General features: G+C 32.8%; 1 protein-coding gene across 3 annotated transcripts in view; it reads left to right on the top strand.

The window, feature by feature from the left end:
• Positions 1-18,292, top strand: part of Ptp4E (Protein tyrosine phosphatase 4E) — a 446,480-nt gene that overhangs the window by 11,045 nt on the left and 417,143 nt on the right. The gene's annotated exons all lie outside the window — the stretch shown is intronic.

Below are 18,292 nucleotides of genomic sequence, written 5' to 3'. Positions count from 1 at the left end.
GTAAGCAACATTTCATCAAAATCGGTTCAGATTTCGAATTCGCTCGATTTTCCCACATTTTTTAACGGAGTAAATATCGTCATTTTCGAGGCAAAAATCGGAAATTGCTATTTTTTGAGTTAAAAATCGTCAAAATGCCGATAAATCGGCAAAATTGACAGCCCTGCTGGTAGGATGTTGAAACCTTTTACAGTTAGTTAGTTGACACATAGGGCTCTTTGGAAAAGAGATCGGCTTAGCAATCGGTGCTTTGCCCAATGAGAATTTTTGAAAATATTTTTTTTTTTGTTTTGAAAATTTTCCGATTTTGGAAGGAAAAGAACTCATATACTACTTGACCGAATTGGCCAATAAAAGCTTAAAACGTAACCTTTTTTGGTTTTCTGTAAGAAACAAGTAAAACAAGACTGGGAGAAATCTATAAAAAATATGTTACGACAGAAAGAATGTATGTGCCTTTTTCCACAAAAAAATGGTCAAAATTCGATTTTTTTTGAACAACTTTTAATGTAAGGCATATAGGTATACATTTTTTCTTTTTAAATTCGTAGAATTCGTAGGGAATACAGTTAAGAAGAAAAATTACAAATTCACTCAAAAACGGAAATTCTAGGTTCAAAATACTGTCCCCACTTTGCCAAAATTCTGCAAAACAATAAATTGTGGGGCCTATATCATGCGAACAGTAAACGATAATCGCACACGCACGCGAACTTTTTTTAGAGCTTTACAAATTCTCATCGTTTCAAAATTGCGGAGTTGACAGCTAAAAAAATTTCATATCCCCGAGGTGACCAACTTTCAACGCCTACAGGTCAAACCGTGGACGCACTAGGTATCCACAAATTTACAAACTTAAGAGGAAAACACCTCAGCTTGATAGCTTTATCCGTTCAAAAGCTGCAGAATTATTTCCAAAAAAAGCGTTTTGGAACCACTGTGCGTCGTCTGTAAATTTCAAGTATATGAGAGTGGTTTATTTAGACGACATTCCGAAGCTTCCCTGAACATTTTAAGCCAATCGGAGAATTTTGATCCAATTTTCAAAAGGTCGGCCAAGAGGAGGTCCAGATATAAAAAATGAGGTACCATATTTGCAACACATGATCACCGTCTACGTTTCCTGAAAATTTCCAGTAAATGGAATCAGCCTTAAAAATATGTTAAAAGCTTCACCATGTTAAAGCCCACTGTTTTATTTGTTTCAACCTATTATTTATTGAAGAACTGGCCTATACATACTTTTGCTTTTTTCAACTATTCGTTTATGTGTTCCTATGTAGTGCTTTGTACTCCTTTATTTGTTGTTGTTGTTATTTCGGTTCTTTGTCTATTCTTCTCTGTCTCTTGTGACTCGCGTACGTTTACTCGTTTCAATTCATTGGTATGAATTGAAGTTCTCTGTTATGAGTTCCACACTCATAACTACAGAGAATTAGGTATTTTGTGTGCTTTATTGTGCGACGAGAGTGGGTTGGTTGATGGTGGGGTACATGTATGGGCGGGGTATTATAACTGTGTTTTGCGGTATTTCAAATCTGTCTATCATACCTCCATGCATTTTTTATGGTTTTTTGGTCAGCTGGCTTAACACTGAGCACTGAGCTTTATAGCTGTAGGTTTATACAATTGAGTGTCTTGTATTATGTTAGTGAGTGAATGGTATTCACCATTGAAGTTGTTTTATTTATTTTTTCATTTTTGAGTTAAATTGGTTTTAGCAATGAAAAAAAGAGAGGATTTTTAAACTTTGTTACAACAAAACAAAACTGGTTTTTATTCACTCCTCACAAAGGTTGGGTCATTTGAGGGGTTTTTGTTTTGATCAAAATATCAAAACCAAATAGAGGTCAAAATTTTGTTTTGGCTGAAATCTCTTTGTGTTTTTATGTTTATGAAAAAAATAAATTCTAACCTAAATTCATATTAAAGTGTATTTGAAGTATGAATCTTAAATTAAACTTTCGAGTAATCCGAGGTGGATCCACTTTGAAAATCGATATTTTCCCCAAATTGTTGCTGAACAGTCGCTTGGACTATTTGTCGGTAGTCGACAGAGCATTATGTGCTATATATAAAGGCAATATATGCAACATAATGTCTGAATCAATACATGTAAACTTTTGTTTAACAGGGACATGAGATTCTTCGTTGGGGAGAACACCTTGTCACATACATTTGAATTTCGCCGATTGGATTTTGAGTTCTCCCATTAGACGATGCATTGATCAACATTTAGAGGAGTTCATAATGCACTTTTTGTTGAACTCCGTTGCATGTTACAAAAAAGCAACTTAGATCAGCATAGAATAGTCCCCTAAAAATTCCAGATTCACATCTCCAGCCGATGTGACTCTGTGTGGCCGTCCACTAATATGTTGTTCGCATTTCAATTTTTCTATTCACTATCATAGCATGCCTTTCCGTTTGTAACTCATCGAAATATATATTTCCCACTATATAGAGAAATTCTTGGACGATGTAACGATGTCCGCCTGTCTATTGTAATCACGCTACGTCCTTCAATATTGTTCCGAAATTTTATATACACTCAAAAAACAGTGAACTCTCTATTTCACTAAAGCCAATTTAACTTTATTTTAGTTCATGGATTTATTATATATTTGGATTTATTCCTTTACTCTAATAATTTTTTGCGTACGTTAGTTAAATGAACTAAAAAACGGGAAAAATATACAAAAATAAAGTAAAAAGTTTTACTAAATTCGTACTTCTCACAAAATACAGTCGACTCCGCTTTACTGAAACGTTAAAAATGCAGCCATTTAATTTCAGTTATCCGAAGTTTTTGCTAAAGCGGACAACGGATAACTGAAAAAAACTTCCAGTAACGCGAACTTCGGATAACTGAAAAAGTTTCAGTAAAGCGGACTCCGTATAACTGGAAAAAAATCCACTCAATTTCAGTTAACCGAACTTATGACCAATGCTATGTACATAAAATAATAAAAACAAGGTGTTTGATTCCGTGTGTGTGCCATCTACAATTTTACCTTTCAGTTGATTTTATTTACAGAGTGATTTAAACTGTTTTGAAAGTGCCATCTTCACTTGAAATAAAGCGTTCTCAATACGGAGAAGAAAATGTACTCTCTCTCAATAGCGAGAATGTGGCATTTTCAGTAAAGCGAAGTCATACTAATGTGACGAAACTCATTTGAACACAAAAAACTTTTCAGTAATCCGATTTTTTCAGTTAAGCGGAGTTTCACTAAAGCGGAGTAAATGAAATGGACAGAAAAAACAACTGGGGAATGCGATCGATTTCAGTTATCCGAGGTTTTTCAGTAAAGCGCATTGCGCTAAAGCGGAGTCGACTGTAGTTCATTATTTCTTTAAATTTGTAAATTTTATTACAAATGTGCCCATCATGAACTTCGTATGTCAAAAAAGACATTCTTGAAATTTTGAACTCCAATTTTTTCCTTCAAACTACAAAATTTTCTTTAACAAGTGAAAAAAATTAATTATGTCTAATAATTTTTCTTGAATTTGTCGAAAAATATTTACTTATTTTTGTGATATCTGTGTGATGTCTGCGTTTGTAATACTGTTTAGTTAAAATTTTCTAAAAATATTAAAAAATTTCTATAATTAATCAAATGTTTTCTTTCTGGTGGGTTCACTGTTTTTTCAGTGTATACTCAAAAAAAAAAAGTTTAATTGGATCCAAAGATTTTGACCTTCCCTTAATGATTTTGATGCGGCTTCTTTAAAATAAAGAAATATATTAGCGACCTGCCTGGCTTTAAATCTAGGATCAATAAAATTAAAATTAGGATTCAGATCTCATTTATCGAATATTAATTCACTTTTCGCGGTGTATTAATGAAGCTATACACGTACAAACGAATGCCAAAAAAAAATCCAAATTATAACGGATACTTCAAAGTAACAAATGTTTTCTTAATTCCAAAACAACTTTAAAGCAGAGATGCTAATTCCTCAAAATAAGTCTTAGCCTATATTCGAAGCGTTTTTATCTTAAATCTAAAGATTCAATATATCAGTTAATTTAAGGACGATTTCTTTGTATTAGAAATGTGTTTCTTTACCTTAAGGAAAATTAGCCTTAGTTCAAAGACATGCGACTTTAACGGAGGGTCGCAAATTTACAAAATTTGTGTCCTAAATTTAATGGAAAAAATTTTTGAAGCAAAGATTATATTTATTTTAATTAAAATTTCATTGCTTTAAAGAAATTTGTCCTTATTAGTTTGTAAATTTGGCATACTACAATTTAGGTTGCGTAATCTTTAATATCACGTAAATATGTTTTTCAGTGTAGAAATAAAATTTTGACAAAATTTTCTATAGAAATAAAATTTTGACAAAATTTTCTATAGAAATAAAATTTTGACAAAATTTTCTATAGACATAAAATTTTGACAAAATTTTCTATAGAAATAAAATTTTGACAAAATTTTCTATAGAAATAAAATTTTGACAAAATTTTCTATAGAAATAAAATTTTAACAAATTTTTCTATAGAAATAAAATCTTGACAAAATTTTTCATAGAAATGCAATTTTGACAAAATTCTCTATAGAAATAAAATTTTGACAAAATTTTCTATAGAAATAAAATTTTGACAAAATTTTCTATAGAAATAAAATTTTGACAAAATTTTCTATAGAAATAAAATTTTGACAAAATTTTCTATAGAAATAAAATTTTGGCAAAATTTTCTATAGAAATAAAATTTTGACAAAATTTTCTATAGAAATAAAATTTTGACAAAATTTTCTATAGAAATAAAATTTTGACAAAATTTTCTATAGAAATAAAATTTTAACAAATTTTTCTATAGAAATAAAATCTTGACAAAATTTTTCATAGAAATGCAATTTTGACAAAATTCTCTATAGGAATAAAATTTTGACAAAATTTTCTATAGAAATAAAATTTTGACAAAATAAAATTTTGGTAGATTATTTTTGGGGATCGGCTATATATAACTATAGACCGATATGGACCAATCTTGGCGTGGTTGTTAGCGGCCATATACTAGCGCAATGTACCAAATTTCAACACGTACCAAATTTCAAGCGGGTGGGATGAATTTTGCTCCTCCAATAGCTCCGGAGGTCAAATCTGGGGATCGGTTTACATGGGGGTTATATATAATTAAGACCGGTATGGACTAATTTTTGCATGGTTTTAGAGACCATATACTAACACCACGTAACAAATTTCAACCGGATCGGGTGAATTTTGCTTCTCTTAGATGCTTCGCAAGCCAAATCTGTGGATCGGTTTATATGGGGGCTATATATAATTATGGACCGATGCGGACCAATTTTTGCATGTTTGTTAAAGACCATATACTGGCACCATGTGCGAAATTTCAGCCGGATCGGATGAAATTTGCTTCTCTTAGAGTCTCCGCAAGCCAAATCTGGGGATCGGTTTATATGGGGGCTATATATAATTATGAACCAATTTGGACCAATTTGTTAATATATGATCTCTGACGGTTGTCAGAGATCATATATTAACTCCATGTACCAAATTTCAACCGGATCGGATGAAATTTGCTCCTCCAAAAGGCTCCGCAAGCCAAATCTGGGGTCCGGTTTATGTGGGGACTATACGTAAAAGTGGTCCGATATGACCCATTTTCAACACCATCCGACCTACATCAATAAAAACTACTTGTGCCAAGTTTCAAGTCCATAGCTTGTTTCCTTCGGAAGTTAGCGTGCTTTCAACAGACGGACGGACTGACGGACGGACATGCTTAGATCGACTCAGAATTTCACCACGACCCAGAATATATATACTTTATGGGGTCTTAGAGCAATATTTCGATGTGTTACAAACGGAATGACAAAGTTAATATACCCCCGATCCTATGGTGGAGGGCATACAAAATAGGGATGAAAAATTCATGACCTACCCAGCAAAAAAATTTTGATGTTCTTCCAAAGGCACACCTTTTAAAGCACTTCCAGAAGATACACTCCCAATGATGTTCTTTATTTTAACTACCCAGAAAGTTCTTTTAATTCAATTTTTTATAACTTGGGTTTTTCATACTTTTAATGGGCAATTTACACTTTTTTGTTTCAAATAGATTAAAAACAGAGTAAGAATTAATAAAATGGTACAAATCATTTAAATTTTGTCGAAAAAAATGCTAAATCCAATCTGAAAAAATTGTGAAATTTTGAAAACGTTTCCGACAAGCGTTAGAATCTATTAAAAATTGTAAAAAAATATTTATTTGACAAAATATCACAGAATTTTTTAATTTACATCCAAAACACTGAATTCGGATCACATCTAAAGAAGTGATGCAAATTCAGTGCAACGGATGTTGAAATGGAGAACTTCCATCCTATGACAAGCCCATGTTAAATTTATCGCTTCTGCATCAATTTTGCACCACTTCCGGATCCAAAAAGAACATTTTCATTACTTTTTTGGCGACGCTTTTTTTGCTGGGTACATAAAGCAAACATATAAACACAAAAAAAAAAATAAAAATTCATCATTCAAAAATATTAGGGTTTAAAAATTAAGTGCATAAACAAATAAAAACCCGTTACGTTATATACATATAAAAAAATCGCCACTTCGACAATTGTGTTATATATGCAATATCAATCAGAATTTGAAGAATTTTCTATAAGAATTTCAGAAATAAGTGTTTCGATGTCATCATCGTTGGAACTTAACATATTTCCCTTATGGAAGGCGTCAATTTTGCACCACTTCCGGATCCAAAAATAATATTTTCATAACTTTTTTGGCGACGCTTTTTTTGCTGGGTAGTTTAAGGTATTATCTTGATAATAACAGTCCTCAACTTCGATTAAAAAGTGGATTGATCTAATTAAATGCTTAATTTTTGTAGTGATGATACAATGTTTATATGTTTATCAATTACTCTTTTAATTGACTTTTGTTTCAATGCAATTAATATTTTTATTGAAAAAAAAATGTATGTGGTTTCCTCCGTGTAGGAGATTAGCCTTTTCTAACTTATCCACTCAATTCCAGAAAATCTCATGTGGCAGCTGTAAAAAATTAACGGACGCACACCACTGAACAAACAAAACAGTGTTATTATTTACCTGCTGTTTTTGTTAAATTTCCTATCATATTAATTTGCAAAATTTAACTTTTGTTCATTATTTAATTAAAAAGGCAATTAAAGTAACCCTCTCCCATTTTAATTTGCCTCCTCTTCTATAAAAGTTAACTGTTGATTGAAAGCTATATTTAAATTTTATTCTTAATGATTTATACATTTAATTCGTTACTGGCATAATAGAACAGAAAACATCACTCCATTACTCTTTTTGCTATTCTAATTATTAACAATTGAATTGCATGCAAACAATTCATTAAAAAAAGAAACAAATTGCATTCGAATATATATACAAACTGCATAATAATATTGGGGTCATCCATCATGTGAAATGTTAAATAAATTACAGAGTGTGGAGAAGATGGAAATTGTATGCTACTGGGGATAAGATGAAAAATTACTAAAATTTATTAAATGTCTTTGAAGGACCAAATTATAGATTGTACGTTTACTGGATTTATGATTTTTCATTTTGAAATTCATTTAGTTTTTAATAGATTTGTTTACTAGGAACTCTCCTCATTTTATGGGTCATAGACAAATCAATTAAGTAAAGTGGTTGTTATTTGCAGTCAATTATTAATCATTTAACTCCGTAAAGTCTAATGAAAATATGAGCCAATTCCAATAGCCATTTTTTATGGGGGGGTTTACACTACGTTGTAGACTTGACTACAGATTGTGTCAGCTCTGCTGGTATAGTTAAGACAAGAGCTATATTATACTATATTCAAATCGAGATGAATTTCCATTATCATAGAAGTAATATGGTGTAAAGTTGTCGGACTCCAAGCACATGATTAAACTTTTATCTGTTCCCGCTACCACAGTAGTAGCGTCCCTATGAATTTTGTTGAGACCAGTCTGGTGTTCTACACGATTTGACTGGTATTCTGTTTATTGTATCGCTAGATTTGGCAACCCTTAAATGTTTCCTACAGTGAATGAAGGAGTTATTTTCTTAGATAAATAAAAGAGCTTCGAGAAAATCGTTAAATAATGTATCACAAAGTCGGATTTATTTTCTCTTAAAGAAAATACTTTATAACAAAGGGAAATTCCGTTTGTTTAAAATTTCGTTCCGGAGGAGTGTATCTTCTCTTTGTGTTTAGGTAGCACAGAATAGACTACATGTACTTATGTCTAGGAATAGCGATAATTCTCTCCCTTAGAACCGACAGATCTGTAAGATATACCACTGCGCATCGATTGTCTTTTGTAGTGCTGACATTTTCACCACCCAGTAGTGATTTCGAATTTTGGTAGTAGTGTAAATTTGGATCATGATCTTGTCATATGTATCAGTTTTTCTGATCTTATGCATTGTTGTTGAAGTCATGCTTTGGAATTTTATTGGAATGAAAAAATTAAAAAAAAGTTTCATTTATTTTTAGCAATTTTTTATTTTCCTAGAATATAATTTTTACAATTTTAAAAACGTTTCCGCTCCGACCGTGGGGTTAATCTGGCTATGTTGGCACTATAACAGAACGCCTTAGCAAACTCTGCCACAAATGCCATTGAACATAATGCATCAACGCGTCAATTGAAATTGATTTGTGACACCAAGGTATAACATTCTAACTACTTCTCGAGATGTTCATTACCCAGTGTAGACACAAACATACAATAAAAATGTTATTTTTGAATCCGAAAGAAATACACTGAAAAAAACGCATGCCCTGTTCCAAAGATTTTGCCTTTGCACAAATGATTTTTGTATTGATTCCGAGCCAAAGAAGCGGAGAATTGAAGTAATGACACCTTTAAGACACAATTCTCTTTTAAATTTGAGTTTTGTGTACTTGATTCTAGGAAACAATTTTTAATTTATTCAATTTTTCAATTTTTTTCTTCATGTGCTGCTAAAGTCCTTTAAAACCGTGTTAACTAAAACTTCAATTTCCAAATTCAGACTCGACTTCAAGTAGAAATTATGCTACTGTTGAAATAAACATCATCTTTGGAATAAAGTTTGGAAAAACATGGCCTTATTTCGACCGAATTTTTGCTTTGTGGTCAAGATGCAAAAAGTCAACAAATTTAAAGACGATTTCACTATTTTTAAATAATTTTTCACAATTATTAAATCTTTATAAAAATTTTATAAAATTAAAATTAATATTATAAAGCAAGTATATACGACCGTATGTTCGGCCAGGACGAAGCTTATGCACCTCCACCATGGATTGCGTAGAAACTTCTTCTAAACACTGCCATCCACAATCGAATTACTTGGGTTGCGGTAACTCTTGTATCTTAAACCCTCCTAACATCGTCTTCTACATTATCAGTAAGTTCATACGTGGTATATATTAAAAAAAAAGACCGAAAAGACGTATATAATTTAGTTTGACAAAATTTTCTATACACTGAAAAAAATATTGACCTAATATGGAAGATTATGCAACTTAAATTTTAGGAATCGAAATTTACTCAAAGTTAAGGACAAAGTTCTTTAAAACAATGACATTTTAATAAAATGAAAGTTTATAATCCTTGCTTCAAAAATTTTTTAGGACACAAATCTTAAAATTTTCCGTCTCTCTGCTGAAGTTGTAGATCTTTGAAGTAAGGCAGATTTTCCTTAAAATTTAAAGAAATCGTCTTTAACTCAACTGACATATTGCATTTTTAAATTTAAGATAAAATCGCTTCAAATATAGGCTAAGACTTATTTTATGGATTTGCATCTTTGGTTTAAAGTTTTTTTAACATTAAGAAAACGGTTTTTACTTTGAAGTACCTGTCATAATTTGGATTTTAAATTGGAATGTGTTTGTACATAAATATCTTTATTAATATATCGCAAAAAGAGGAGAAAAATTCGATGAATGAGATCTGTATCTAGTTTTAATTTTATTTATCCTAGATTAAAAGCCAGTGAGGTCCGTCAAAGATGCATGTATTTTAAAGAAGCCGCATCTGTGGCTCGGAATCAATACCAAAATCCTTAAGGGAAGGTCAAAATCTTTGGATCCAAGTAAACTTTTTTTTGAGTGTAGAAATAAAATTTTGACAAAATTTTCTATAGAAATAAAATTTTTACAAAATTTTTTATAGAAATACAATTTTGACAAAATTTTCTATAGAAATAAAATTTTGACAAAATTTTTTATATAAATAAAGTTTTGACAAAATTTTCTATAGAAATAAAATTTTGGTAGATTATTTTTGGCTCGAGTGGCAACCATGACCATATGGACCAATTTTTGTGTGATTGGGGATGGGCTATATATTATAGACCGATATGGACCAATTTTGGAATGGCTGTTAGCGGCGATATACTAACACCACGTACCAAATTTGAACCGGATCGGATGAAATATGCTTATCTTAGAGGCTCCGCAAGCCAAATCTGAAGGTCCGTTTATATGGGGGGAAGCAAGATGCTTCGGAGGACAAATCTGGAGAACGCTGTATATGGGGGCTATATATATTTATGGGCCGATATGGACCAATTCTGACACAGTTATTAGAGACAATATACTAACACCATGTTCCAAGTTTCAGCCGGATCGGATGAAATATGCTTATCTTAGAGGCTCCGCAAGCCAAATCTGAGGGTCCGTTTCAGCCGGATCGGATGAAATTTGCTACTCTTAGAGGCCTCGCAAGCCAAATCGGGGGATCGGTTTATATGGGGGCTATATATAATTATGGACCGATATGGACCAATTTTTGCATGGTTGTTAGAGACCATATACTAACATCATGCACCAAATTTCAGGCGGATCGGATGAAATTTGTTTCTCTTTGAGCCTCCGTAAGCCAAATCTGGGGATCGGTTTATATGGGGGCTATATATAATTATGAACCGATGTGGACCAATTTTTGAATGGTTGTTAGAGACCATATACAAACACCATGTACCAAATCTCAACCGGATCGGATGAAATATGCTTATCTTAGAGGCTCCGCAAGCCAAATCTGAAGGTCCGTTTATATGGGGGCTATACGTAAAAGTGGACCGATATGGCCCATTTGCAATACCATCCGACCTACATCAATAATATAATAATATTCATAAAAGTAAACAAGTATATATCCATAAAGCAAAAATATAAACAAACAAATAACAATTCATTATTCAAAAATATCGGGGTTTGAAAAACCGTTACGTTGCATACATATAAAAAAACATCGCCATTTCGACAAATGCGTTATATATGCAATATTAATCAGAATTTGACGATTTTTCGGTAAGAATTTCAGAAATAAATGTTTCGATGTCATCGTCGTTGGTACTCATTTCACTTATGGAAGGCATTTCTGATAAAGTTGGCAAAAAATCGAATGGCGACGTAAATCTAAGTTGGATAGAACAAAAAATTTGACTACATAAATCCAAATAACGTAGACCGAGGCGACGTAAATCGAGGGATTGCTATATATGTCTTACTTGAAAGGCATGCTACGTTAACAGAGGGACGCAAATTTCAAAAATTCGTGTCCTTAATATAAAGAAGGCAAATTTTAAAACAAAGATTTTCTTTTAATTAAAATTTCTCAATTTTGAAGAAATTTGTCCTAATATTGTGTAAACTACTGGGTGACCTAAAATTTAGGTTGCATAATCATTCATTAGATCATTATTTTTTTTAGATTAGGATCAAATCCCAACAGCGTCGGGTTTTTGTGTGAAAGAGAGGGTATAAAATTAAAAAAAAAAAAAACAAAATCTACTAAATTAAAAATGCATTTAAAAGAATTGAATCAAACTTTGTTGGTTAGTATTCAAAGATTATATTAAAAGATTTATATTATTTCATATAACAATTAAAAAGTAACTATATATATAAATATTCCTTGAGTTGTAAATAGTTGTAAAGTCATAATTTTTTGAAAAATTCGCAAAAGCTTGTGAAATTCTACCGCAATGCCAAGAATTCTACCAATCTTCCAAACAGTAAAAACATTACCAATGTACTACAACGTTGAGTGTCAACACTCCATATATTCTATCTAACAACTGGCTGTTATTCTATTTTAATTACTAAAAGACATGTATCAATAATTATCTCCATAAGTCCACCAGACAGACATTTCTGAGGCAGTTGAACTCAAGCAATTAATAAATTTCAAAATAGCTCTTTTTTAAAAGAATTTAATTGAGGTCTTTAAAAAAAAATACAGAATTGAAGTGAATAACATTTATATTTGCAACAAATTTAAAACCATGTGACGGCTATTTACTTGTAGCTCCGTTAAGCTTTAACTGTCAGTTAACAGAAAGTAAAGTAAAGATTTTTTTGTTGTTGATTCATTTTAAATGAAAAATGTTTATGCTTCTACCTGGCCACAGGTAGAAATAGTCAACAGTTTAAAAGTTGGTTAGTCAACCTTGTCTTAGCGGAACTTTATGAAAATGGGGGTGAATCACTTTTATATGGAAATACCAACACAAGACGATTAACAAGATTACTAAACAAAATGGCTTCAGTATAAGACAAAATGACAAACAATAAAATTGCACATAATTCTTGTGTCATTAAGGTAATTAATTTTTATCTACAATACAAAGTATTTTGTTTCTTCAATAATTAACAAAAAAAGAAAGAAAGGGATTATTTAATCCATAAGCATCTTTGTGAAGGGCATACCACTAAGATTTCTCTTTTGTTTATGAAATAAAAAAAAAATATTTAATTACAAATCCCAAGCCTGAAAAAAAAATCATATGCCGGCTTAACACTTCAATTGCGTGAGGCTAGGTTGTTTTGTTTTGTTTAGTGGTCGATATCATTAGAGTGGGAGTTAAGTCATTGCCAGACATGAATTTAGTACAGACAATCATTATGGCGTGCAGAAAACCTTCAGATATTCAATTTTTTTTTCATTAATTCAATAACAATTGCCTATTGGTGGTATTGATGTAGCCACATAAATACTTAATGTGAAGGATCAATAAAGTGACGATAGGCACTCACTTTGTTTAAGTTAGTTTTCAATTATGGCTTTCAATTTTGTCCAATATATTGTAACCCCGAGATATTTTCGCTTTTTATACCCAACACCATAGAATGGTGATGGGGGGTATAATAACCTAGCAAAAAAAGAATCGCCAAAAAATTAATGAAAATGTTATTTTTGAATCCGGAAGTGGTGCAAAATTGGCGCAGAAGCGATGAATATAACATGGGCTTGTCATAGGACGGACGTCCACCATTTCAACGTACGTTACCCTGAATTTGCATCACTTCTTAAGGTGTAATCCGAATTCAGTATTTTGGATGGGAGTTAAATCAAGTATATACGGCCGTAAAATCGGCTAGGCCGCATCTTATGTACCCTCCACCATGGATTGCGTAGAAACTTCTACGAAAGACTGTCATCCACAATCGAATTACTTGGGTTGTGGTATCTTACAACTTCTTAACATCGTGGACTTTTGCACGGTACGTAGAGAGCCAGAATTGAAATATGGAGGCTATATAGAATTATGAACTTGATATGTACCAATTTTTGTGTGATTGGGGATCGATTTATCTGAGGGCTATATATATCTATAGACCGATATGGACCTAGTTAGGCATGGTTGTTAACGGCCATATACTAGCACAATGTATCAAATTTCAACTGACTCGGATGAGATTTGCTCCTCCAAGAGGCTCCAAAACCAAATCTCGGGATCGGTTTATATGGGGCTATATATGATTATGGACTGATATGGTCCAGTTTTGGCACCACGTACCAAATTTCAACCAGATCGGATGAATTTTGCTTCTCCAAAGGCACCGGAGGTCAAATCTGGGAATCGGTTTATATGGGGGCTATGTATAATTATGGACTGATATGAACCAATTCCTGCATGGTTGGTGGATACCATATACTAGAGGTGTGCACGTGAGTAATAGTTTACTCACGCTCACGCACACTCACGACTGAAAAATCATACTCACGCACACTCACGCACGATATTTTTTGGTAGGACTCACGCTCACGTACACTCACGAAAAGAAAATTTGTACTCACGCACACTCACGCACACTCACGCACACTCACGCTCGAAAACGTCGTGACTCACGAAAAAGACCGCGACTCACGACAAATATCGTGACTCACGAAAAATAACGTGACTCACGAATAATTGTATGATTAATTTACCTTACCGAAGTGTCTGAAAACATGAGCATTATTAAAATCGCGAGTGTTATTAAACTCTTAACATCCCAGATGTCACTCTTAAGCGTTTTCTGTTGGTGAGCAGGAATATTTTCGTGAGTGTAATTCGTTACTCACGCACACTCACGAAGATATTATTTTCGTGACTCACGCACGACATTTTGGTTTGTTAATCACGCTCACGCTGTTATCAGGAGCGTGGCTCACGAATCACGAAAATTTTCGTGAATCACGACCATTTCGTGTCACGTGCACACCTCTACCATATATTAACATCACGTACCAAATTTCAACCGAATCGGATGAATTTTGCTCTTCCAAGGGGCTCCGGAGGTCAAATATGGGGATCGGTTTATATGGGGCCTATATATAATTATTGACCGATTTCCACCAATTTTTGCATGGGTGTTTGAGGCCATATATTAACACCACGTACCAAATTTCAACTGAATCAGATGAATTTTGGTCTTTCAAGAGGTCTTTCAAATCTGGTGATCGGTTTATATGGGGGCTATATATAATTATGGACCGATGTGGACCAATTTTTGCATGGTCATTAGAGACCATATACTTACACCATATACCAAATTTCATCCGGATCGGATGAAATTTGCTTCTCTTAGAGCAATCGCAAGCAAAATTTGGGGGTCCGTTTATATGGGGGCTATACGTAAAAGTGGACCGATATGGCCCATTTGCAATATCATCCAACCTACACCAATAACAACTACTTGTGCCAAGTTTCAAGTCGATAGCCTGTTTCGTTCGGAAGTTAGCGTGATTTCAACAGACGGACGGACGGACGGACATGCTCAGATCGACTCAGAATTTCACCACGACCCAGAATATATATATATATACTTTATGGGGTCTTAGAACAATATTTCGATGTGTTACAAACGGAATGACAAAGTTAATATATCCCCATCCTATGGTGGAGGGTATACAAATTTGTGATATTTTGCCAAATAAATAATTTTTATAAGTTTTTATGATTTTTAAAGCATTCTCATGTTTTTTTTTTTAACATTTGACCTCAAATATTTTGAAAAATTCGTAATTTTTCTAGAAAGAATTTAGCATTTTTTCGACAAAATTTGAATAATTTGTATACTTATTTTAACTCTTACTCCGTTTTTAACCCACTTGAAACACAAAACTTTACATTTCCCATTAAAAGTATGAAAAAAGCGAGTTATAAAAAATCGAATTAAAAGAACTTACTATGTAGTAGAGGTGTGCGCGTGACACGAAATTGTAGTGATTTTTTCCCCTTTTTTAGTTCATTTAATTAACATATGCAAAAAATTTTAAAGGAAATGAAACTTTCTCCAAACATAATAATTCCATGAAAAACAATAAAGTTAATTTGGCTTTAGTGAAATAGAGGGTTCATTTTGTTTTGAGTGAACCGCACTTTTTATCCGATTTGCATGATATGTGAAATTTAGGACCACAACGACCTCTGTTGTCCATTTTTTGGTCAAGCCCACATATAGATCGATCTCCCGATTTCACTTCTTTAGAGGATAGAACGGCATCCAATTAGCTCAATACTAAAATTAAAATTTCTAGATTTTACTTCTCGTACTCATTCGAATAACAAGGGTAAAAGTCTACAGAATTTCGATTTCAAATCACGAGATGTTTAAGATTTCTCTGGAATTCAAACAAAAATTCTTCTTATAAATCCAGAATCTGGTGTAGTCTCCATATCTAGAAATTCTAAATATAACTTCCAGAGACCTATCATTTGAACCTATTTTCATGTTTCTTACAATTCACCTGAAATTCTATATATTTTCAAATAAGCCGCTACGACGAGGTGTTTTCAGAGAAAATTATTATATTTGATTGATATATACTTTTTGGAGCCACCGTGGTGCAATGGTTAGCATGCCCGCCTTGCATACACAAGGTCGTGGGTTCGATTCCTGCCACGACCGAACACCAAAAAGTTTTTCAGCGGTGGATTATCCCACCTCAGTAATGCTGGTGACATTTCTGAGGGTTTCAAAGCTTCTCTAAGTGGTTTCACTGGAATGTGTAACGCCGTTCGGACTCGGCTATAAAAAGGAGGTCCCTTGTCATTGAGCTTAACATGGAATCGGGCAGCACTCAGTGATAAGAGAGAAGTTCACCACTGTGGTATCACAATGGACTGAATAGTCTAAGTGAGCCTGATACATCGGGCTGCCACATAATCTAACCTAACCTAACCTAATAAATGTTTAGTTTGCAAAATACGAAAGCCTTGAAATATTTGAAAAAACAAAATACAAATAATTACATGAGCACAAAAAACCCGAATATTATACACGCTTTGAAGAGATAAATATGAGGTTTCGTTATATCGGGCCAATGAGAAATGACTGAAATTAACTCGTCCATAATAAACAGATTGAGCTATGATAAATCGAGTTGATTGATGAGTGATATAAACTTCAAAATATTATGTGTTAAATTTCATGGTATATGGTATATAAAATATATAATTGAAATCGAAATCTAAACAAAAATCAACTAAATTAAGTATCTTTATAAACTATGTCAGTTTTGTCGAAAAAAAAAACACTTGACTAATTGTTAGAATGTGTTTAAATTAACACCTTAAAATTGCTTACAAAAAATTTACTGAATTACAAGTGATTACGCACTCTAGTTCAATTATTTATTTTAGACACCTTATGACATGTTTGAGCGTTTCAAAGCTTCTTCAAGTTGTTTCACCTTAATGTCAAACGCCGTTCAGGCTATTAAATCCAGATCTAATCGATATTGTCATTGATCTAATCATGTAAATGAGTCGATTTCGAGTTCATATGAAATTTTCTATAAGAATCAGATTTTAACAGTATTTTTTTTTTAGATATTTTAAAAAATTAATATAAAAATTAATTTAAAAAAAAAAATTTTGTATGAAAAAAAAAACAAGTAAGTAAAGTGTAAAGTCAGGCGGTGCCCACTATATTATACCTTTCACCATCGCGTAGACCAAAATTTTTGACACCATGTCAAATCCATCATTTTTTTTTTATACCCTCCACCATAGGATGGGGGGTATATTAACTTTATCATTCCGTTTGTAACACATCGAAATATTGCTCTAAGACCCCATAAAGTATATATATTCTGGGTCGTGGTGAAATTCTGAGTCGATCTGAGCATGTCCATCCGTCCGTCTGTTGAAATCACGCTAACTTCCGAACGAAACAGGGTATCGACCCCCAAATTTGGCTTGCGATTGCTCAAAAAGAAGTAAATTTCATCCGATCAGGCTGAAATTTGGTACATGGTGTTAGTATATGGTCTCTAACAACCATGCAAAAATTGGTCTACATCGGTCCATAATTATATATAGCCCCCATATAAACCGATCCCCAGATTTGACCTCCGGAGCCTCTTAGAGGAGCAAAATTCATCCGATCCGGTTGAAATTTGGTACGTGGTGTTAGTATATGGTCTCTAACAACCATGCAAGAATTGGTCCATATCGGTCCATAATTATATATAGCCCCCATATAAATCGATCCCTAGATTTGTCCTCCGGAGCCTCTTGGAGGAGCAAAATTCATCCGATCCGGTTGAAATTTGGAACATGGTGTTAGAATGTGGTCTCTAACAAACACGCAAGAATTGGTCCATATCGGTCTATAGTTATATATAGCCGATCCCCAATCACACAAAAATTGCTCCATATCGGTTAATAATCATGGTTGCCACTCGAGCCAAAAATAATCTACCAAAATTTTATTTTTATAGAAAACATTGTCAAAATGTTACTTCTATAGAAAATTTTGTCACAATTTTATTTCTATAGAAAATTTTTGTCAAAATTTTATTTTTATAGAAAATTTTGACAAAATTTTATTTTTATAGAAAATTTTGTAAACATTTTATTTCTATAGTAAATTTAAACTTAATTATATACGTATTTAATCGGCCTTTTTTAGTTTAATATATACCACGTATGGACTACGTGGTATATATTACGGTGTTAGGAAGTTTTAAGATACCTTGCCATCGACTTCAGTAGAAGTTTCTACGCAA

This window comes from Haematobia irritans, chromosome 3 (genome assembly GCF_050003625.1).
Source record: "Haematobia irritans isolate KBUSLIRL chromosome 3, ASM5000362v1, whole genome shotgun sequence".
NCBI lineage: Eukaryota > Metazoa > Arthropoda > Insecta > Diptera > Muscidae > Haematobia > Haematobia irritans.
Note: the sequence above shows the minus strand (reverse complement) of the source record. Positions and strands in the feature narration are given on the sequence as shown.